Source organism: Chrysoperla carnea, chromosome 3 (genome assembly GCF_905475395.1).
Source record: "Chrysoperla carnea chromosome 3, inChrCarn1.1, whole genome shotgun sequence".
Classification (NCBI taxonomy): domain Eukaryota; kingdom Metazoa; phylum Arthropoda; class Insecta; order Neuroptera; family Chrysopidae; genus Chrysoperla; species Chrysoperla carnea.
The window spans coordinates 29,623,295-29,649,798 of record NC_058339.1 but is presented as its reverse complement, the minus strand read 5'-3'; the positions used below and the strand labels follow the sequence as shown (position 1 = coordinate 29,649,798).

The 26,504-nt window shown below is 28.1% G+C and overlaps 1 protein-coding gene across 1 annotated transcript in view; it reads right to left on the bottom strand.

Annotated features, from left to right (window-relative positions):
* The window catches only part of LOC123295196 (early growth response protein 1), a 128,689-nt gene extending 104,259 nt beyond the window's left edge, over positions 1–24,430 (bottom strand). The window contains exon 1 of the mRNA XM_044876445.1: positions 24,327–24,430. The gene's annotated coding sequence lies outside the window, so the exon portion shown is untranslated. The remainder of the gene's footprint in view (positions 1–24,326) is intronic.
* Positions 24,431–26,504: the final 2,074 nt, after the last annotated feature.

Genomic DNA, 26,504 nt, shown 5'->3' with positions numbered 1-26,504 from the left:
CGACCTACCCTTATGTTCGAAGGTACATAAAACGAACCAACCAAACTCAACAACATAAGACTAAAAACCACCAACTTGTTGCTACATCGATTATTATATTTTATCGTCCGGGTTCGTGGTGTTTGGTGCTAGTCATGGTGGAAGTGGTGGCTGTCGTAGAGCCGTATAAGTGTGTAGTAGATATTGTTGTTATGTTTGATGGTACAATTATAGTTGATTCAAGAATACCCGGGATTCTTCTACAGAATTTTAACCCGTCAGCATTCGCGTTATGAGCATTTTGCTGACGCTCGATTTAATTTTTATCTATCTACAATTTTTGTAAGTGCTTCAGAAATTGTGCGAATTTCTCTCATCTGTTCGTGTACTTTCGTTAGTTTAATATAAGTATTAAAAAGACTTATGATAAAAACTTAATTACATTAGTTAAAATAAATTCTATTATATTTAGATTATTTCTCTGCTCTAATATTTTCACTCTCAAACATCATTCAATAATCACGTATTCTATTTTTAATTCGCTGAGCAAATCATTCATCACGCGATTAAAGATTACTCAATGGTTGAAGCTAATGCTGGCGGGTTAAAACGGTTTTCTGTTAACCGCTTATAATGCTATTTCTATCATGAAATTTCGGAGCTTTTCTAACGCATTTTCTATCTACAATGTCATTCCTATGTCCCTTGGGATTTTGTCCGAGGGATTTTGGTAACTTAGGCTTAGGTTTTTTCGGTCAAAGTGTAATTTATAAAAATAAACAGATTAATTGTTATAGATTTACGTTTAGTAACTCTAAAATCTTCAAAAAATCTCTACTATTATAAAAGACGCGCATGGTTTAAGGTTAAAAAATACATAAATTTTCATGTAAAACCCAGGCACTAATGAAAATATAAGTTGGTGTTATAAGTTCAATCGTTTATCGTGATTCAATCGATTCGAATAACATCTTTCGTCGATATCTTAAACTATGAAAAGTTAAATTTACATATATTCAGTGTTCGTATTTTCGAATCAACCATATTAACTTTCTGATAATGTAACCGATGATAATATTATCATTCGGCTGATGATGATGATAGCGATCGAACTCAACGTGTATAACACAACCACCACCGTTGTAAAAAGCCGGTTCGTTGCTACTGGTGCGGTGTACTATCGAGTGTATGTATACTTTTTCTCGTAATATATTTCACTCGGTCGCTTGTAATACAACCCCGTCCGCCCATTTGTTCCGTTTGTTCCATATATCTCTCGATAAACGCCGTCGCCCGCCGCCACTTTGCTCCACTCACTGTAATGTACATTAAACTTTCCCATATCGTACGTCAACAACAAACACACGATATGACGTCAATGCTCTGTATTTTGTTTGTTGCTAGGGTCAAGGTCGATTTACAAGGTAGTTAAATGTATATCCTCGCCCGTGAATTTTATAACTCATCCTGAAGGATATCTCTATATGTTTATCATACAATATTTTATACAGTGTGTTAATTATTTGAGTTTTTCTATAAGCTTTTATTTCACTTGCAATGCTTATATGTCTGTATGCTCGGTTCGGGATTAAATCTTGCAACTGAGTTGTAAAACACTTATCCTCAACCGATTGAGCTGAAATTTTTCATAGACGTTTAGTTTGAATGACAATGGATGGCTAGCTAATTATCAAGCATGACTTACTAGTCCGCACACGATGGTGGACTAATTATTCTAATGCATTCATATTGGTATCAAATGAAAGGGTTTGCTGAAAAGAAATCGGATTAAAATGCATTTTTATGGTAAAAATGATCCATTCATTTGATATCAATATGAGTGCATAAAAAATAACTAGTCCGCTATCTTGCGTGGACTAGTAACTATGAATACATAGAATCAATCCATATGTTTTCCCATTTTATTGATATATCTACTTTTTTGACATGTTATGATAACGTGATGAGCATGGATTTTTACGTATCTCGCAAGATAAGATGGTTGGAGAAAATAGGTAAGTTTATGCGACATCTTAATCGGAACAGTCAGTCGGTGTATGCGAACGAATACATAATGCTAAATAACTAACATGTTATTATTCATAATTAATTGACATACTGTATTTTGAATAAAATCATCCCTCATGGTAAAATATTATTCCCAGTGATGTTCCTTGGAATTTTATATTAAAAGGAATAAATAAAATATCAATTCAAGGTTACTGTCGTTTGCTATGGTATGTAATAAAATACATCAAATTTCCAAGAATGTCCAAGGTGAAATATATATTCCATAAACACAAAAGATTTTTTTGATCAGAATAAAAAAAATTTGAGCTATTTGTTTATTATTTATTTATTATTTATAAAATATATTTTTCTCATAAAAAAACATTTTTGTATAAATACAAGAAAATTGACAAAAAAATGTATTCATTCCAAGTTAGCTCGTTTTGGATTTTTTTATGTCGTCTTCTACTTTTAGGTTTTTGTAAAACTTGAAAATAGTCCATTCATTTCAAACCTAGGCAAAATTTTCGAATTTTTAGGGACGTATAAAAAATTTGCAATAAATTTCAATTATAGAATTATGATAATACATACTAGCCTAATATCCGCCCGTTCCACTGGACTTAAAAGTAAATAACACCGCTTTATAGCCTCCAACTCTCTTGATGTGCACAGTTTTCAATTTTGTCAAATGTAAAATAATCATAATTCATTGAGCAAATGAGAAAAGTTGGCCATGAATGGTTTTGAGTTGGCCATGAAATTTTTACAGAATACTTTAATTTATGGTTCAAAATGATGATTAGAGATCAACTCCATCTATAATCATCTTTTTCAATCATAAATTACAGATTTCTGTAAAAATTTAAAATAGTAAATGTCAGATTAAATTTTATTTTTAACTTTTTTTTAGTTTTTTAAAAAATATATCTTTATAAATTGTAGCTCATGTGTTATTCTGAAGTATGAGCGATATTGCTGTACAGTTTCATTAAAAACCATTCGCTAGGTTTAACGTGAAAGCGTAACAAACAAACACACAAACATCCTTACCTTCACATTTATAATATATAGAGATAGAGATTTTCAAAATATTTTTTCGAAAAGTTAACTATAAATTTGATTTTGATGCATACTTTTCTAAACACAGGATAATTTTAGGAAAAATATTTCCATTTTTCCTTCTTAGACAAATTGGAAATTTGGTACACAATGCTCTAAGTGTGGGGCATTGCATACAGTTTCTCTATCTGCAATAAAGTCAGTACTTGTTTTTTGTTCTCCTAACGGTATACTGGCACGCCCATATCTTTTCGTAATTTAAGGTCATGAGGCTTAAATCATAAAATATCTTTAGCTGCTATTGTAAAATTTTTCTAAGCAGACATCTAGCATCTAAAATTTTTATAATAAATTACTACCTTCCATATTTTTTGTTGATTTTATAATGTCTATTCAAGCTTAACACAGGATAAATTTTACTTTAAAGGATGAGAAAGAAGTTTGGGGAAGGTAGTTAATATTTATACTATTATCGTTTTCAGAATATAAATTATTATTCATGCGAATTTAATCATTTCATCTCGGGTAAACAACTTTATATAATACCATCCCCATTGATCTGTCTTTCATACATAATTTGTTTTTTAAAGCTTTTTTTTTAAAGACATCAAGAAATATAATAATAATTAAATTTTTTATTTGAGATGAATTTAATTTTTTAATTGAATTTTAATTAAAAATTAGCCTAATTTGAATAATAAATATATTTTTAATGAAAATAGTTTTAGAAATAGAAATATCTACTGAAAATTAACAATACATGCATATTTCTAGTCTTTCTACTTGCGTGTTGAAAACTACTTTTCAATAATTTTTATCGAGTAATTTCAAAAGTAGAATAATTAAATTTATTTGTATATTAAATAAATAATAATAATAATCTATCAACCATTGATGTTTAAACCCAAATGAAAGCAATATTTTAACCAATCGAAATTATTGCAATGTTTTGAAAGAAATAAAATCCAGTAATTGCCGCTTTGAAATCAATATTTTTCAGTTCATGTAGAGCTTTACGGAATAATTCCAGATCTAGTTAGAACATATTTATGAAAGCGCTCTTTTTTCCAAAAGGTTTAATGACTGATTAAAAATATTGGCCGTTTTCTGTAAAATTTTGAGAAATTCAAACTAAAGATTAAAACAGATAATTTCAGCTTCAAAATATATTAATATTGTTCCTAAGCGCCGTTTGTTAGTTTTTTCAGGCCTACCCGCTAATAAGTGCACCCTTTTAAATATTCATAATTAAAATGGAAAGGTTTAAATAATTCCCTAGCTTCAAATTACTAAAATTACTAAGTTCTCTAACAGAACTAAAAAATTTAAAAGTAAATCCACTGGACTATAAGATATTCAAATTATTTTCAAACAGCAATAACTGTCGGTTATTATTTATCTAATACAAAATTTATTACAAAATCCTCTTTATTTTTGCTATAAGGTTTTATTTCGATTGAGTAATAGATCGTGAGCCCATAATAAAGTAAAAATGTTTTGTTTTTTGTAAGTAGCCATTTGAAGGATTATTCGACGAATTTTTGCCGGTAATATATTAAATAAAAAGTCATTTATGAAACAAATGATCGGAAATTTGTAATTGTTTAAAGGTTTTGAACCTCGGTTAAATTAGTCGCGTTTTTTTTAATTCTTGGACATTTGCCAACTTTCTGTAGTGTGATATCAATGGCTTTCATATAACACACACATACACCCCGAACAAAGGCCTCAATTTTAATAACCACACTAACCTCTATAAATCGTTCAGATTCAGGTAAAAAGCATTTTTTCATTATGAGCTCACAGTCTTTGTAGTTGCAGGATTTTATTTAGCACACAATAAAATTTCTAATCACAGAATTTATAACGTTTTATTTTGCAATAATAGTTAATGTCACTCATTAAAGGTGTAAAAAATATAATTACCGTTAATTTTTTTTTTTTTAATATTTTCATTTTTTATATTTATTATTTTTACTTGTGTGGGAGTTTTTAGACATCGAATAAATTCCATAAGAAATAAAATATTTCAAAAATAAAACTGTATCTTAATGTACATATAAAATGACGTGTCTCAATTGACTTTTAATAAATCAATATAAGCATTATAAAAAAATAAGGCTCTCAACTATACAGAGTGATTTAAAATTAGTGTCCGTCAAGGTAGGAGCTGTCGCCCTATTGCCTCAGTTGGTTGAGGCGTAACCAATTCCGTCCGCGGTATGCATAGGGTAGCGGGTTCGATTCCTGCCGTCGCAACAAAATTAATTTAATAATTGTGATGGGCTGGTGTAGTGCATGGTACATGCATGAAAGAGGTGCACTCAGCCTCTGAAATTGAGGAGCTGATAAATGAAATCAGTGGACAGGTGGTCAAACACATATATATGGTATCACAATGGGCTCTATAGCCTAAGTGTGTCCTTCTAACCAAACCTAAGTATAGGAGCTTATTCTTAGCATTAAACCATTACAAAAAGTTCATATTAACAGCCCGTTTTAATAACCATTACCAATGAACCATAATCAATAAGTGAAAAAAATATTTTTAGCCCTCATGAGGGAATGAATATTGTTCGAAAATCGCTAAAAATAGACGAAAACTTTAAAAGACTAAGATATTTTAATAAAAATATCCACTTACCTAAGTGTCACAAAAGATGCATACGTTTTACCATTCTAAGTGTTATAACTAAAACACTAAATGTGAATTACATATGCTATAGGTATATCGCTTAGAATGGTTTAAATTTTGCATTTATTTTGACATAGAGTAAACAATTTTTCACGCTTTTTGAAACGGCTGTAGCTCCGAAGAGCATTGCTTTATGAACAGTAAATTTTTGGTATCAAGAATTAGCACTTGCGGTGACGGACACTTATTTTAAATCACCAGGTATATGTAAAAAATTTTGTATCATACACGTGAAGGTTTATATAATTAATCAGAATCGTAATAAAATAAACAAGATAACAGATATAATTTTTTTTTATATCACTGCCATGTAAATACTTCTGTTTGGAGAATTTTGAAAGGTATTAAAAAAGAAAAGGCCAATACGAATTTTATATATTGTGAAATGAACCATTTATTTAGAATTTTTCAAAAATTGTTAAATAACATGGAATGTGCACTCGTAAAGCAGCCGAATTTCTATATGACAAATTAAAATTACATAATTTCATTATTAAATTTAATACGGCAGTTGCTTCATGTTGAATTTGCCATATTACCCATAATACGATAAAAATAGTTATTTTCGGTAAACCTTGATCTGCCTTTGAAAATCCTGGATCGATTCTTGGTGGCATTTTATTCTTCACTCTCAGAAATGATATAATATAAACAATACCCCTTTAAAGTTGATATTAACCATATATTAATACGGTTGTTGACATTGTTTTATTGTCATTGCTTGTCGAATTGAGGTCACAGATCACGTGTGCGGTGAAGCCAAAAAAATCGTTTTAAATTATTTCAAACATTGTGACTTTTTTACAATTTTGTTCATAGTGCTTTTATTGTTAAAAATTCGTAATTGTCAAGTTACAGGCTCTACTCGACCTATGTTTTCATAAAAAGTTTACAAAAAGCATTTCTGTTTTTCATGAAACAGGTCTATTCAATCACGAATCCGTGTCAGTTAAAATTAAAATTGCATATGGAAGTTGTTTGAGTTAATGTGCATATCGATACTAGAATATTTTAGTATATATCTGTCCATTCTTATTAAATATGAAGGTGTATATTATTTATTTATTTATAAATTTTTTTATTGACATATTTGGTGTGTAAATATATTGTTTAAGATAGATTATGTGTTAGCTAGAGTAGTTACCTTTATAGTTGTTATAAGCTGCCGTCACACAATTTTACCTAAATGAATTGTTGAGTACACTAGATACAGATACTACTGATTGGTTTTTTATTTTTATTTCTGTTAATAAAATTTATTACGTAATTATACCACACTGATTAATCTATCTCTGATATCTGTCTATAAATATATATTTACTGTAACTTTTTTTATTTGGTTTAAATCAACACAAGTGACAAACTTAATTTTATGAATGAAATAAAGTATTGAATTAAAAATTATTTATTTAAAATGACATTTTTAGGTCAAATATTCTAAGCTCTTTAACTGGCCTCTAGCTCGAAAAATCAATTGGAACTACCTGAATCTGAATGCCTCTCTCATCAATTATTCCCAGCCTCCCAGCCTAATTCGACATTGAATGTACTTGATAAATCTTATATAGGCTAGTTATTTAACTAAGATTTAAAATCGAAAAAAGACTAATAAATGTATATACATAGACTCATGCTTAAGAGTCTGTTTCGGCCTAAAATATGTAAAAATTCTGATACCACTTATCGGTTTTGTTTCCGTTTTACTTCTTTTATCGAAAAACAGCGTCGATTGATTCAATTCTTGCAACAAAAATAATTGTTACTGATCAGGCATTCAGCATCCTTAACAATATTAAGCTATATTGGTTATTGGAGGTGAACATAATGGGCAATCATTATTTTTGGAAGTCAACATAGTTGTGAATCATCGAAGCATAGTACGAAATGTTTTTTGAAGGAATTTTAATAATTGATGTGAGTTGCGAATAGATTCGGGGACTTATCCCAGTCCCGACTTATTTTTTTGAATATAAATTGCACTATATTTCAGGACGATTTCATTAGTGCAGGCCAAACATTTTGACACATTTAGCGATTTGTATTTTCTTAATAAAAATCAGTTCTTGCAATTATCTTTTTTTTTCATCTTTAATTGTATATAACTTTTGCAATTTTCCATGTGCTGAAAAATGCTTCTGTTTGTATTTTTCTAGACATCATTCCGAATCTAACAAGCTACACGCATTTTTAAGACCATTATTTCTATATTTCACCAATTTGAACTTGTTAATCAGACTATGAAGGACACTTTAACTGCACAATGCATCTAAAAGCTACCAACACAAATAAAATAAATGAATACTTCACGAATAATAAAGTTTAAACAGATTCAATAATTTTAGTCAGGATTCATCGAAAGCTGCTATATGTTGTTTTTCGATGTGAAACAGAATTAATTCCTTAAGCTGTAAGCTTTGTATAAAGAAACACATGTCATTGGTAGTCAAAACATAAAAAACACTATAAATTTTTATAAATAAAATATCATTTATATAGCCTAAGGATTAAAAAATATTTTTACATGATATAATAGAAAACAAAAAAAAAAGCCTAAGAATTGAATTCTTTAACTAAAGTAGGTTATATCTGTATAAAAACAAATATTTACAAAAAAAAAAAGTCAGCCCCTTCACTTCTAGCTCAAACAAACCTAAGACGTGTATGATGATTAAGCAGGTTTGTGAAGATGGCACCCCCATGACCGAATTTTACGTTCTTTGTGAGCTTAATCGTTTGACCATCGTAGGACCACTTTTGACCACCCTCAATTTTCGTTTGACCACCCTCCGTTCGGAAAATATTCACGATTCAAAATTTTATTTCTCGTAGCCTCCACCATAACCAGCATAGGGAAAATAACATGGTAGCACCCCCATGAACGAAATTTAATTTAATTGTGAGCTCAATCGATTCTAAATCGTAGGACCACTTTTGACCACTCACAATTTTCGTTTGACCACCCTTCGTTCGAAAAATATTTAGAAAAAACAATTTTTTTTTAACGAAAAACAAAAAAGGCTGGATTCTAATGAATTACTACAAATTCTGGGGTGTTTTTGTGCTCAATCGTTGGAGAATCGTAGGACCACCTAGGAATATTAACAAAAAACGTTAGACCACCCTCCGTTCGAAAAATATTTAGAAAAAACAAATTTTTTTTTAACGAAAAAACGTTCCCTCCACCATCCAAAGATTGTAATAACGACAAAAACAAAAAAATCGATTTTCTACTAAAGGAGTGAAAACTTTATAGATTTTTTCATCCAAATCCATTCAAAATCGTAGGACCACTTTTGACCACCCACAATTTTCGTTTGACCACCCTCAGTTCGAAAAATATTTACAAAAAACGAATTTTTTTTTAACGAAAAAAAATGAAAAATGAATTTTTATATAAGCAGCAGGAATTCTGGGGTGTTTTTGATGTCAATTGTTAGCGAATCGTAGGACCACCCCAAAATATTCACAAAAATCGTTTGACCACCCTTCGTTCGAAAAATATTTAGAAAAAACAATTTTTTTTTTAACGAAAAACAAAAAAGGCTGGATTCTAATGAATTACTACAAATTCTGGGGTGTTTTTGTGCTCAATCGTTGGAGAATCGTAGGACCACCTGGGAATATTAACAAAAAACGTTAGACCACCCTCCGTTCGAAAAATATTTAGAAAAAACAAATTTTTTTTTAACGAAAAAACGTTCCCTCCACCATCCAAAGATTGTAATAACGACAAAAACAAAAAAATCGATTTTCTACTAAAGGAGTGAAAAATTTATAGATTTTTTCATCCAAATCCATTCAAAATCGTAGGACCACTTTTGACCACCCACAATTTTCGTTTGACCACCCTCAGTTCGAAAAATATTTACAAAAAACGAATTTTTTTTTAACGAAAAAAAATGAAAAATGAATTTTTATATAAGCAGCAGGAATTCTGGGGTGTTTTTGATGTCAATTGTTAACGAATCGTAGGACCACCCCAAAATATTCACAAAAATCGTTTGACCACCCTTCGTTCGAAAAATATTTAGAAAAAACAATTTTTTTTTTAACGAAAAACAAAAAAGGCTGGATTCTAATGAATTACTACAAATTCTGGGGTGTTTTTGTGCTCAATCGTTGGAGAATCGTAGGACCACCTGGGAATATTAACAAAAAACGTTAGACCACCCTCCGTTCGAAAAATATTTAGAAAAAACAAATTTTTTTTTAACGAAAAAACGTTCCCTCCACCATCCAAAGATTGTAATAACGACAAAAACAAAAAAATCGATTTTCTACTAAAGGAGTGAAAAATTTATAGATTTTTTCATCCAAATCCATTCAAAATCGTAGGACCACTTTTGACCACCCATAATTTTCGTTTGACCACCCTCAGTTCGAAAAATATTTACAAAAAACGAATTTTTTTTTAACGAAAAAAAATGAAAAATGAATTTTTATATAAGCAGCAGGAATTCTGGGGTGTTTTTGATGTCAATTGTTAGCGAATCGTAGGACCACCCCAAAATATTCACAAAAATCGTTTGACCACCCTTCGTTCGAAAAATATTTAGAAAAAACAATTTTTTTTTTAACGAAAAACAAAAAAGGCTGGATTCTAATGAATTACTACAAATTCTGGGGTGTTTTTGTGCTCAATCGTTGGAGAATCGTAGGACCACCTGGGAATATTAACAAAAAACGTTAGACCACCCTCCGTTCGAAAAATATTTAGAAAAAACAAATTTTTTTTTAACGAAAAAACGTTCCCTCCACCATCCAAAGATTGTAATAACGACAAAAACAAAAAAATCGATTTTCTACTAAAGGAGTGAAAAATTTATAGATTTTTTCATCCAAATCCATTCAAAATCGTAGGACCACTTTTGACCACCCACAATTTTCGTTTGACCACCCTCAGTTCGAAAAATATTTACAAAAAACGAATTTTTTTTTAACGAAAAAAAATGAAAAATGAATTTTTATATAAGCAGCAGGAATTCTGGGGTGTTTTTGATGTCAATTGTTAACGAATCGTAGGACCACCCCAAAATATTCACAAAAATCGTTTGACCACCCTTCGTTCGAAAAATATTTAGAAAAAACAATTTTTTTTTTAACGAAAAACAAAAAAGGCTGGATTCTAATGAATTACTACAAATTCTGGGGTGTTTTTGTGCTCAATCGTTGGAGAATCGTAGGACCACCTGGGAATATTAACAAAAAACGTTAGACCACCCTCCGTTCGAAAAATATTTAGAAAAAACAAATTTTTTTTAACGAAAAAACGTTCCCTCCACCATCCAAAGATTGTAATAACGACAAAAACAAAAAAATCGATTTTCTACTAAAGGAGTGAAAACTTTATAGATTTTTTCATCTAAATCCATTCAAAATCGTAGGACCACTTTTGACCACCCACAATTTTCGTTTGACCACCCTCAGTTCGAAAGATATATAAATATTAAATTCATAATCATCTAATCGTTTGACCATCGTCGGACCAGTGTAGAAAAATCTCAAAATTCGTTACCACAAACCACAAACTTTATTGGACCACTCTTAGTTTGAAGAATTTTGGTGGTGAAAATTGATACTTTATTTTCTTATATTTTATATATCATATGCAGGGATGTTAATGAATACAGTTTAGATTCATTAATTAGTGAAAAAATAATGTTCGTAAAAACTAGTTATACTTTTTTACACTTATTATCTATATTACGATAAAAGTTAAGCAACAGCGATAATTAGTATTAAAAATTTGGTTTTATGGTGGTTTTTTTTATTACTTTTTACAATTAAATCAACCAATGTATTTCATAAACGAAAGACTATAAGAATTACTTTTTATAAAATCCATTAAGTTAACAGGAAAAAGATAAGCTTTTGCAATTAAATTATCAAAAATGCTTTATAAACGCAAGAATTTATGAATGATTTCTTTAAAAAAATTTTAAAAAGAAGGTTCCAGTTTGTTATTCATTTTCACACCACCTTCGAGGTAGTCTTTTTTTTAATGTGGTATCCCCAATAGGCCTATTCCAAATGAAGCTAAGATTATGAGTTTTTAAGACTAATAGAATCAAATTAGATCCTTTTTTGCCCATAACAACGTTTTTTTTTTCTGAAATGTTATTCTGTTAGTTAGCGTTCTTATTTAAAATTTTAAATAAATGTCTAAATCTTATTTTAAAAGCGGATTTTGAGAATGTGTTTTAGATTTGTCATTTTCTGATTTCAAATTTTGTTTTGATGTCTATGTTTAAATAAAAATTTCTTTGTTGAACAAATTTTCATTTTTTGGCCTATTATTGCACACATGTTAAAAAACTTAATAAAATTTTAATTTATTGTGCGTACACTTAACATAGTGGTGTACGGTTTTCTAGCAAATACTTTAAAAGTTTTTAAATTTTTTAATACTGGAACTTGATAAATGTGTTCGATTTTTTAAACTTCTCTAATTTATTAGAAATAGTGCAACACTGATATTCGTTTTTCGTTAAAAAAAAAATTGTTTTTTCTAAATATTTTTCGAACAAAAGGTGGTCAAACGATTTTTGTGAATATTTTGGGGTGGTCCTGCGATTCGCGAACAATTGACATCAAAAACACCCCAGAATTCCTGCTGCTTATATAAAAATTCATTTTTCATTTTTTTTCGTTAAAAAAAAATTCGTTTTTTGTAAATATTTTTCGAACTGAGGGTGGTCAAACGAAAATTGTGGGTGGTCAAAAGTGGTCCTACGATTTTGAATGGATTTGGATGAAAAAATCTATAAATTTTTCACTCCTTTAGTAGAAAATCGATTTTTTTGTTTTTGTCGTTATTACAATCTTTGGATGGTGGAGGGAACGTTTTTTCGTTAAAAAAAAATTTGTTTTTTCTAAATATTTTTCGAACGGAGGGTGGTCTAACGTTTTTTGTTAATATTCCCAGGTGGTCCCACGATTCTCCAACGATTGAGCACAAAAACACCCCAGAATTTGTAGTAATTCATTAGAATCCAGCCTTTTTTGTTTTTCGTTAAAAAAAAAATTGTTTTTTCTAAATATTTTTCGAACGAAGGGTGGTCAAACGATTTTTGTGAATATTTTGGGGTGGTCCTACGATTCGCTAACAATTGACATCAAAAACACCCCAGAATTCCTGCTGCTTATATAAAAATTCATTTTTCATTTTTTTTCGTTAAAAAAAAATTCGTTTTTTGTAAATATTTTTCGAACTGAGGGTGGTCAAACGAAAATTGTGGGTGGTCAAAAGTGGTCCTACGATATTGAATGGATTTGGATGAAAAAATCTATAAATTTTTCACTCCTTTAGTAGAAAATCGATTTTTTTGTTTTTGTCGTTATTACAATCTTTGGATGGTGGAGGGAACGTTTTTTCGTTAAAAAAAAATTTGTTTTTTCTAAATATTTTTCGAACGGAAGGTGGTCTAACGTTTTTTGTTAATATTCCCAGGTGGTCCTACGATTCTCCAACGATTGAGCACAAAAACACCCCAGAATTTGTAGTAATTCATTAGAATCCAGCCTTTTTTGTTTTTCGTTAAAAAAAAAATTGTTTTTTCTAAATATTTTTCGAACGAAGGGTGGTCAAACGATTTTTGTGAATATTTTGGGGTGGTCCTACGATTCGCTAACAATTGACATCAAAAACACCCTAGAATTCCTGCTGCTTATATAAAAATTCATTTTTCATTTTTTTTCGTTAAAAAAAAATTCGTTTTTTGTAAATATTTTTCGAACTGAGGGTGGTCAAACGAAAATTGTGGGTGGTCAAAAGTGGTCCTACGATTTTGAATGGATTTGGATGAAAAAATCTATAAAGTTTTCACTCCTTTAGTAGAAAATCGATTTTTTTGTTTTTGTCGTTATTACAATCTTTGGATGGTGGAGGGAACGTTTTTTCGTTAAAAAAAAATTTGTTTTTTCTAAATATTTTTCGAACGGAGGGTGGTCTAACGTTTTTTGTTAATATTCCTAGGTGGTCCTACGATTCTCCAACGATTGAGCACAAAAACACCCCAGAATTTGTAGTAATTCATTAGAATCCAGCCTTTTTTGTTTTTCGTTAAAAAAAAAATTGTTTTTTTAAAATATTTTTCGAACGAAGGGTGGTCAAACGAAAATTGTGAGTGGTCAAAAGTGGTCCTACGATTTAGAATCGATTGAGCTCACAATTAAATTAAATTTCGTTCATGGGGGTGCTACCATGTTATTTTCCCTATGCTGGTTATGGTGGAGGCTACGAGAAATAAAATTTTGAATCGTGAATATTTTCCGAACGGAGGATGGTCAAACGAAAATTGAGGGTGGTCAAAAGTGGTCCTACGATGGTCAAACGATTAAGCTCACAAAGAACGTAAAATTCGGTCATGGGGGTGCCATCTTCACAAACCTTGATTAAGCGATAAAATCAATACAATATACATTAATAAATATATTTTATTACATTCATTTTTCATTAAAATTTTTAATTTTCTTTCTATAAATCATAATAAATTAAAATAAAAAAAAGTTTAAAATGCTTTGTCATGTAAAACAAGACATGTCTATAAGTGAAAAGTTGATTAATTATACAATTATATAATATTTTTAAAATAATTTATTATATTATATTTCGGGTAGGTCATGAATTATATTATTTTAATAATTTATCGATATGTAGCATAAATATTTTCTCGTTATGTTAAATTATGTTTAATTATAGTTTTTGATAAATTTTTTTCAAATATAAATATTTCTAAATTACTTTAAACGTACTATTTCCATACATTCTGTCAATTTACTTAAATTTTTAGAATTAAGAATAAATTAAATAGATTTGAATAAAATATACCAAAGTTTATGCTACGAAAATATACAAATATTTTTAGCGTAACTTCAGCGATTTTCTAGTGTCTTCAGCGATTGATAGGAGTTTACATTAATTATTCATTTGTAAATTATCGCCATCAGATCTCAAATCAAAATTATAAGAATTTAAGGGTATAAGGCTGCAACTCAAGTGATCGATTTGACAAATGATTTAACCGAAATTTTTGAATCGATTATACAATTATATTATGATATACCGTGGTAATTCTCTAATATTCAAAATAAACTCCTAGGGTCTTCAGCGATTAATCGGAGCGTAAATTAATTTTTCAGTTTTCAAATACATTTTTTGGAAATTTTGATTCGCAAGAAAGTGTCCTTGTCATAGAATTTTTAAATTTATTGTTATTATATACATATACTTTCAATTTCAAAAGAATTTTCGTAATTATTATTAATAAATCAATTAATTATCATTTAAATTATTTTGATTTAATAATTTTTCTATCATGTCTCTAGGGATAACCGCATTTTACGTTAACATACGTTCAGAATATAAAAAAAATTATTGTAAAGTCCATATTGTAAAATCGTTTAATCAAAATATAGGAACAATTTATTTATATTTTGTTATCAACATAAATTTTAAAACATTGATACGAAAAGCACGTTGAAGGCTTAATAGCACACGTAAAATTTTATTTTTAAATTAAAATTATGCACTTTTGTTGAGAAATTAATCAGAATACTTAAACTTTTCTTAAATAAATAGAGAATTTTCAATTTTCTTGAATTTAAAAAAAAAAAAATTTCATGAATGACGCATTAGACATTACACGCAGTATTTTTAAAGACAATTTCAAAATAAACTGATACGTTTTAAAATACACATACTGATAAATAATCAAATATAATTTTTAATATCAATATAAAAATATAAAATACATATAAATATATAATATCTATAATAATATTATATTATTTTGTGAATGGTTTTAAATTACAATTTTTTAACTCACTCCCACGCAATCAATACTTATTACATGTACACACATATCTAATAAATAAAATAAATAACAAAAATACCAAAATACAATATTCACTGATTAAAAATTATTATTTAATAAATTTGTTTTAAACTTTATCTTTTATTTATAGATATCTACATTTAATATAAAATAATATTATATTTTTAAAAACAACAAATTTTTATTCGTTTCTAGAGTTGTTTGTGCTGTATTATAAGTAACCATTACACGGCCCCAATAACAATCAATATACTCCAAGCAAATTGACAATTGCTGATTAGTGTATATTATTTTTGATTATTCTTAACCAAAATCTGAACTTTAAACTCAGCCTTAATTTTTCCATTATTTTGATCTACACTCCAAATTATTACAGCTTTATTTTTTAATTTTATTAACTAGTTTGCTATGGAAAGTAAAAAACTGGACAAATTGATAATTTAATGGTGTTATATGTATTCAAATATTTTGTATGATATTTTACTAAACTTTGTATATTTTACCAATATAATGAAAAAATTAAAAACGAGAATTTTGTCATGAAAATCGATATACAGGCATAGAAAAATATTCTAAGCAACTTTTTCAAATAATTTTTTTCGATATCTCTAACCATCTTTGATACTAGGCAAAATATTATCAATCGGCCCTATTTGTCAATTTGAAGTAGGCTGAGTTTATAGTTCAGATTACGGCAATATTCCCATAAGTAACGTAAATATGAGAGTGTCTTCATCTTAAATGCGTTATACACACTGCATATATATACGTATAGATTTTCGCCGATTTTTTAGGGTTTATCGCTTAAATATCGAATACAAAAATGAAATCAAGGAAAGAAAATTATACAAATTTGTTGTTGAAATATAATAATATTACCAGCCAGTAGAACTCTCAACAAAATTTCTTTAACCCTTATTGCAGGTTAAAAAAAGGCTTAAAAGGATAGGTAAAAAGTTCTTTGAGAATCTTTGAAAATTTTTAGATAACTTTTAACATATTTGTGCTAAATTGAAATAATTTTTTAAAATAAATTATTGCCTGTCTTTTTAAACTCTAGTCTTTTCGTATATTATAATACATAATTTAGATTTACAAAACATTAATTTTATAAATAAATCTATATATTTTATAAAATGTGAAAAGGGCATTATTTCTGTTGTGTAATAAAATTTATTGATAAGAAATTTTTTCCCACGAATTAAATTTATTCTATTCATATCAAATTTGGTAAACATTATTTAAAAGGGTTTTTTGATGTTGTGAAAACAAATAATTATATTTGATAAGATTGATCGTCTAACTACAATTTTCAAACATTGTCAACGTTGGAGGGTTTCTACAAACTTATCAGTTTTTAGCCTACCTGGTAATTTATTTTTATTAATTTTTTAAAACTGAAAACTTTAAATAAACTGCAATAAAGTTTCAGGCTTAAAAATGTTTTCGGAGGCATTAGCAATTATCAGCGGGAGTTTTAATTAAGCATAAAAATTGATTTGTTGATTTGTTGTGACCCGTTTAAACAGACCAATTTAAAACGTTTTTTTAAAATAAATAAGAACCTCTATTTTTTTTAATATTTAGGTATTGTTTTAGCAATATTTTTAACAATTTTACCAGCGGCGGCACAAATTATTTCTTACCGCTATCGAAACAAAAATTAAAGAAAATAAATTTTCAACGGCCAATGTGAAAATTGTATTTTATAATTCTTTTACTGATTTTGGAACCGACGTTTCATTAAAAACATTACACGAAATAACACAAATAAGTTTGACAGATATATTCATAGACATCTGATATAAATAATATAATAATATATTATAATGAATATAAACATTTATTATCTATGGATATATTATACCCAGCTGTCTACACTGAAATAATTGATGATCTATGGCTCATACCGATATGACATCACAGCAAGGCTTGCCCGCGTTTTAGGTCACGTGATATACAGTTTAAAAATTACGATTTTTAATTTTAATATTTTAAAAGAAAAATGGGCTTTTATGACTCATAATCAGAATATTTAAGTATATTCTTACATAAGTTTTAATTTTTCTCAAATTTCATAATTTATTTTTGACTAATGCAAATACCCTATTCAACTCAAATTCAATTAAGTTTCAAAATAATTTGCAAGCATTGCTCCGGCATGAGTCTATTCATTATGAAATGACAAATCATACTAAACACAAAGCACCTGTCTGTTGTCTAATCGCTTATCAAAAATGAATGTTGCCAGCTCAAAGACGTAGATCCTTAGAAAAACATCCTACTTCCCAAAGCACAATCCATTGCTAAAGCAATCCACAGTAAAATTTTATAGCAATGTAGCACACTTTTCATCGTTATGTAACAAATAAGTACCTATACATAATAACTTTTAACAAGAATTCTTATAAGCACAACATACCCACAAAAAAAAAAACTAATTTAACCTAACAAATTTAATTAACTTTTTTTTTATGTATTACACAAAAAACAAACTAAATAAATAAACAATACATGAATAAGATACACACATACATACATATAAAAAAGGGAATTTTAATTCTTTTTTTTTTTTTTTTTTGGATCTAAAACGTATAATGTCAATGACACCACTGTAGTGGTGCTGCGCGGCTTGGTTAGTCAATACGATTTAAATACAGTGTGGCCACAGATCGAATTGACAAGAGGACAAACCAATCAGTTGAATTTTATTAATTATCATAAATATAAACCGGCTTGATGAAAATTCAGCAAGCTACAACAGTCCCCATAGCTCTCCCTCGAAAACCTAACAATTTTTTTATGAAATTTTATTAATCACATTTTTTCTCTAGAATGTTACCCATTTTCTATAAAATTAGTACTCACAAAGTTGCCTTTACTTCATGAACTTCGGGTGCATTGAACCTGTCATCATACTAAAAACTCCTATACCATAAAAATAGTTATTTTCGGTAAATTTCCTTAATCTGTCTTTGAAAATCCTGGATCGTTTTTTGGTGGCATTTTATTCTTCACTTTCAGAAATGATGATAATATAGACAATACCACTATAAAGTTGATATTAACGATATATTAATACGACTGTTGACACTGTTTTATTGTCGTTGCTTGTCGAATTGACGTCACAGATCACATGTGCGGTGGAGCAAAAACAATCGTTTTAAGTTATTTCAAATATTGTGACTTTTTTACAATTTTTTTCATACTGTTTTTATTGTTAAAAATGCGTAATTTTCGAGTTACAGGTTCTACTCGACCTATATTTTCATAAAAAATTAACAAAAAGCATTTTTGTTTTTCATGAAAGGTCTATTGTAAGAACATAACAATAAAAGATTTTTATGCCAAATGACTTTTTGTACCTGGGGGGTCACACTGTACTTAGGTACAACAACAAATGAACCATCATCATCACAAATAAGACCAAAATGAAGATGAATAACGCTACTGCTTTTATATAGATAGATATAGTAGATATGATCCATCTCTCATTCTTAAAACACAAAATCATCATTATCATTTTTATACCGATATAAGATATAAGAAGAGATAGATGGGTCCACAAATAATTTCTTTTATGAGAATATAATATGTTATTAGGGTTCCTTAGAACAAACTCTTTTTTAAAGTGATTACACACTTTGTTTACTTGGTCGATTTGTTTCTATATAACATCAACAAAAATCATATATCCAAGGAGCCGATATCCCGGAATTTTTACAGTAACAACTTCAGAAACTTGTTTTTCAAGCGCAAAATAAGACAAATTTGTATAACTTTAAACTATTTAAGATCCAATTATTGTAAAAGTTATTTCATTTGTCATTTGAATTAGTATTTTTCGAGATATCTCTAGAATTGTCCGAAATAGTAGCTTTAGGTACAAGATTTTAGGCGATATCTCAAAAAATACTGCAATAATCGTTAAATTAGTCTAACTGTTACAACTTTAGGAACAACTTTAAATAAAAACAATGGTCTATGGTAATTTTTACCCAAAAAAATACAAAAATAGAGATGTAGCGTAAAATTGTATCCGCAGGGTGATATCCCGGGATACCCGGTGATATCCAATTCAGTACGAAAAGTTGGGGTGAATTATTAAAAATTAATTAACTGTGAATATAATTTGGAGATCCAATAATGTAGGTAAATTGATTTGGATGGAAAATTAAATGTACTTTTGATAAACAATAAAATATATCATATCATAAAGTTTTCAAAGGGTTCACCCAGTGTTGTTTGTATTCGTTGTGTGCGTAGTCATGGTAGGGACAATAAAATCGACGCCAGCGCTTCCAGTGAAATATTTTGGCGATAAAGGAGGCTGTTATGACTCATTTGCAATTCTTTACATGTGAATGTTATAGAAAATGACAAATTAAAATTATTGAAAAACACTAATTAATTAAACTTAATGCATTAAAAATTGTGAAAATAAGAAATCAAATTACACAAATATTATTTTTCAAATGTAAATTATCATAATTATTAATTTAAATTTGTGAGACAATAATATTTAATTTACAATGTAAGTCATAAATGTAATCCATACAATTATATATGCATCCATACAATTCTATAATTAAATTAGTATATCGTTACCAAGCAAACGCCATCAATAAAACTCACACACGGTGCGAATTGTATCGAACTATCAACTCAACCTATTGTTAGATTGAATCTCATTCAACTGATCCTTTTATGTTCATGTATTGATTCATTGATTAATAAGATTTTTTTTTTGTTGGTACCAAGAAGAAGAAGCCTCTTTATTTACGTTTATATAAAACGTACACAAAATAAACTACATAAATATAATTATGATACCCCCGCGTTTAATATCAAAATCAGTATGAGTTTCTTATGAAAAGAATCTAATTACTTTACACGTATATAAGTCATTTCTTCTTTTTTTTGATTTGTGTGTGTGTGTGTTGTTAATTTAACTTAACAAAAAAGCTCGACTATATAAGAATTGAAAATCATTTATTTATTTATTAATATACATAAAGTTAACTGTTCATAAAAATTTTGTGGACAGAGTGTGTTAAAAATTATGTTGTAGTGATTTTATGTTAAATATTTACTTAAAATTTTAAATAGAAATTGATTGATTATGGTTGATAAAAAATGTAAATGTATGTTTAGTGAAGTAGTACTAGGACAATTAGGCCTTGTAAAAGTTCATATATAAAAAATAATCTTTATAAAAAATAAGCTACTTTTGTTTGAAACATTTTTTGTGAATATCATTGTAAGTAGACAGACGATTAAAGTCGATTGCGTTTTAACCCGCTTCGTTCACTTCATCTCTGTAAGAAGAAACATATCTACTTGTTGCACAGTATTCGCACCGTGTGTGAATTTTATGGGAGGCGTTTCCATGGTAACGATACACTAGTTTAATTATAGAATTGTATGGATGCATATATAATTGTATGGATTGCATTTATGATTTACATTGAAAATTTAATATTATTGTCTCACAAATTTTAATAAATAGTTACGATAATTTACATTTGAAAAATAATATTTGTGCAATTTGATTTCTTATTTTCACAATTTTTAATGCATTAAGTTTATTTAATGTTTTTCAATAATTTTAATTTGACATTTTCTATAACATTAACATGTAAATAATTGCAAATGAGTCATAACAGCCTCCTTTATCGTCAAAATTTTTCACTGGAAGCGCTGGCATCGATTTTATTGTCTCTACCATGACTACAGAAACAAAGTCCAATAGATTATCTTGTATCTTGTTTAATGAAAACAGTATGTACCTCTCACTAAAGCACACACATCAAATAAGGTGTGATTTGGGTGCGTCTTTAATAGTAATTAACAAAAACATGTATACATACAAAATAATACAATAATAATAATAATAATAAAAAGCTGAAAAATCTTTGTACATACATATTTACGCATGTTTTGGAATAAATTTTCATTTACTTTGTGTGTATAAAAAGTTAGATACCTGTTGTATGAATAACATAATGTACATACCTATGTAATTGTTATGTGATTTTTATGGCCTTATACACATTCACATATAGCCAATAACAACGTTATTATTTTGATTAAATGAATTTATTCAACTTAATTAGTAACTTTTATTACACAACTAACTTAATATCACCTTATAAAAATTTACTTAATATCTATTTATTCAATTCTATTTATTTGTACCGGGTTGTTAATCAATATACGGAATGGATAAAATAATACAAGTGAAAACAAAATTTAAATAACCCTCGACAAAGGTGATTTATTTTTTGTAAACCGATTTTTGGAAACTATAAAATGTTCTCAATCAAGGCGGGTCGACCGTTTAGTGACTACGATGTCACTGAGAAACACTCGGACGCACAGATAAACACTTTAAACTTATAACACTCCTTCTTAAAGCAATATCAAAGTGATGGTCAAGGATATCAGATGAGATGAAAAGGATACTTAGAGAGCTATCATATTTTAGGACAAATTTTTGGAAATACTTTAATTGAAATTGAAATATTTGAGTTGACTTTGTTCTTTTGAATTATTGTTTTGAATTACCTAATTATTTTACCATTTCACTTTTCAAAATGAATTGAGCCAGGTTTATTTGACCATTTATTTCTATAATAATTATTTATATGTTAAAATCATACATTATGCCTTTTCCAAACTGAATCGATTTTGAAGATCATCGCCAATTTTTTTTTACATAAGTGTATTTCTATTGAATCGTCACCGATAAAAACTAATCAAATAATATTAATGGATCAATAAAATTTTTATTTTAACTTTTATTGGGTCTTTTAATATTCCATCTTCCCACACCCTCCATCAAGTTATTTACGAGTTTCGTGTATACTTGTGCCAGTTAACAGTCTAGAAACTAATATATTATTAGTGTTGTTATATAAAAAATTGGAAATTGGTTATTTAGCTCTAAAAAAATCGTCCATTTTTGTTCATTATTATAACTTTATTAGATAAATTCAATTAGTTTGAGCATATAGTGAAGGAATATTATAATTAAAGTAATTTATTCACATTATTTTTTATGATTGGACAACAGATGGTCTTAGAATGACAAAGAAAAATGAATAGCAAGAATCTTGACACTGTAGTGTTAATAGACAAATAATCATAACAATAATAATCACCCTATTTGTATCTCTCTCCAATACAATAATTATTATATTATTGATATATGAAATGGAGTGGCAAATTATCTAGGAATCGTTGTTTAAGCGCTCTTATCGCCTAAAAGAAGGCATTAAAACTATTAGTTTTGTATCACATAACTTTTGAATGAAAACGTTTATTTTGTTTTTGAGGTTAATATACCCAAGTCTACCCCAAACATTTTTTCAAACAACTAATCAAGTTAATTATTAGACAATTTTCAAAAAATTGTATATGCTAGAATACTTGAAATTTTTGGAACTATGATTCTCATCGTACGATACTTGTTTGCAGGATGGGAGATAAAACCAAAAAAACTGCAATAGACACCAAAAACCGACATCTAGGGTACCTAGGAAACTAAAACTTTTTCAATCGATTCAGGTTGCCATGAATTTTAAGAAAATGCAAAAATCTTTTTATAACTGTCAATTTGTATTTTTTGTCAAAATTTTATCTTTTTATCAATTAAAAAATATTAAGTTGTGTAAGTTATCAGAAGTTAAAGAAAACAGAGATAACTAAAAGTAAGTACAATGCAATGTTTATTTTGTGTCATAATAAATATCCTAATCAAACCAAACGTAATGTACTCACACATTTGGTTGACAACTAAAAAAGAAGTATGTCTTTTTTAAACTAATACCACAATTATTTCATACAGTAATAAAAACTAAAAGTAGCTGGAAAATTTTATTCTTCAAAGAATCAAACAAGTATTTGACTGCTAAAATTAATACCTTAAATTTTCAAAAAAATATTTTGAAAGGAATATAGTCCCTACCGAGTGTCCCCACGACACCTTTCGATCTTTTTATTATTTTGAATTGAGATTTTTAATACTATAGAAAATCTATGCCATAAATGCCGGTAATTATAGATTTTTGAAATCAATTTATAATAAATCTATTGATTTTATCAGAAAAATAAAACTTGCTTGTTATTAGAAAAATAAAATTTTCCATATCTCTTTTTTATCCAAGTTTCAACTTGCCAGCCAATTTTGTTATTCACAAGTTCGAAGTCATTGACACCTTATGAAAATTATGACCAGAAGTTACTCTTTATAAGTGACCTTAAAATTGTTTAAACAATCTAAAATTGGAAATATTTCGCCGATTTTCTTACAATAATACAATTAGATTTTCCAAAAATAAATTAACCTTTTCTTGCTAATAAAAAAAATACTAGCAGAATGTCTTAATACAAAATTTGTATATACACAATTTTTTTGCAGATATTTTTAGGGAATCCAATTTTTCAACAACAAAAAATTAACAGTCTTTATTAATATCTTTATCCAGAATTATCATCCTACTGCGAATATTTCTAACGTAAGAATGTTAAATATCGATAATCCTTCACAAAAATTTCTGAAGGTCACTATGAGAATAATTATCTTGAAAAAATTAATGACCTATATTCTAACATAATAGATAAAAATTCCATATTTTTCACAATTATTTTACAAAATAAAACAAAATCAACTAATTTGGAGTCAAGTAGTTTAAAGATAAAAATCTCAAATCAGCAAAATAAAAAAAATACAAAAAACTCACCATAAAATAAGTTGCAAACAAAATTGGTAGACGAGTGACAACAGCAAATTTTTACTCTTTTTTTTTTCATACAACACAAAAAATTTTTTTTTCACATAAAAACACAATCTTAATATATTATTTATTATTAAGTACACCTTAAGTTTTCCTTAAAGAATTTTCACACTGTTTTTCCACAACAAACTGTGATACACAACAAATAGGAAATTATCAAAATTTTCGCACAGGAATTATAAAAAAAAGGAAAAATAATTGTATATAATTTTCCTAGAAAGCAAAACAAAATAAACGTTTCTTTTTTTCTTATGAAAAATGTTTTTTTATATTATATTTTTATACACGCGTGTAATAGAATACAACTTCTGAATCCTACAATACAACTGGCTATACGATATACACGGCGTGATGCCCGAGCCGCAACTGTATGTATATTCATATATGACATAGCGTCAAACTCCTGAACGATGAAAAACTTTTCTACAACACATACAACATATTACATGAGTTAGATAAAGATAGATATAAATAGGGGGAATAAGTATAGTATATGAATATTGTTATTATTATTTAAGCATTGAGCCGCCTAACAGTGTCGCTTATTCGCTTATTTTACAAGTAGTTCAGCCTCCCGCATCTTTTATCTCACTTTTAATACTTACTTTAAGTATACTTGTGTATACTTTTTTTTTTGTAATACTATTTAGCTAATTATTATTAATCAAGTATACTTTTATTATATACTTTTATATACACTTACGTATTATGTATATAAAATATAATTTCTTAGTTGTTTTTTTCACCTGAGTACCAAGATACCAAATGTATACAAGTATACCGTGTGATAATAAAAAAAAACTTTTAACAAAAAGAAAATTGACTTCAAAAGAAAAACTTTTCCAAAATAAATTAATATGCACTAAAAAGTAAAAAAAATAACGAGAATATAATGTAGTTAAAATTGTTGTTATTTTTGAAGTCGGTGTAAGCCAAAGAAACAACTCTGGTAGAACAGTTTGCTACATTAGCTTGGCTGACACCGACTCCAGAAATAACAATAATTTTAACTACATTATATTCTCGATATTTTTTACTTTTAATTGCATATTAATTTATTTTGGAAAAGTTTTTTTTTTGAAGACGATTTTTTTTCTGTTTAAAGTATTTTTTTGTTTTATGATTTTTAGTGAATCTGAAGTACACTTACTAATTTGTCAAAAAAATCATCGAAATCGGTTAGCGTGATATTGAGTTATTCGTCCTCTTGTCGTGCATACTTAATGCTGATTTAAGACTTTTATGGTTTTCTCATGGATGCCGTAGTCAGAACTGAACCAAAATGAAATGGGACCACACGGAAAGCACAAGCTTTCAAACAGATAAAGAATCTTCAAAATTGGTTCACCCAATCGAAATTAAAATATATTTTCGATTACAGCAGAGAGAACATCTCAATATCCAGAATTTTCTTGACAACAAAGGACTTAAAAGACAGAAAATTAAAATATCAACGGGGGTGTAATAAAAAAACCTTTTAAAAAATATAAGAGACTTTTACTTAGATTAATATCATTTCCCTACGAAACTTTATTTAATTCCGGCTAAGGTCAACTTCCGGCTATTGAATAATACAAGTGTAAGTAATTTTAAAAAAACCAACAGATGGCAGTGTTGTACATTTCTTTATGTTCAACCCTAGCATTTTTAAATCTGTTATTAAAAACTGAACTTATAGTTCCTCTATTGAAATTACTAAGCAGGATATAATTTTCTGAAAAAAAGACTATTTTACTGTCTACAGGCGAAATCATGAGAATTCCGATACAGTTTTTATTTGCATACATTGTTCATTTAATTTTTTCAAGTCATTAAGAGATCAATATGGGAGAATGCAAATTGAAAACAGAGTGAAAAACTATTTTCTTAACAAATTATTTCATTTGTTGAACATAATTTTTTTTAAAAGACAATCAAGTGGGAGCGCAGTGAAGAACTAATTTAGTGTATCCAGTATATCCGTATATAAATTTATCTGCACTTTCACCATTTAAGTTCAATTTTAGTTTTTATTAACGATATGTTAATACAACTGTTGACACTGTTTTATTTTCATTGTTTTTCGATTTGACGTCACAGATCACATGTGCGTTGTAGCCAAAAAAAATCGTTTGAAATTATTCC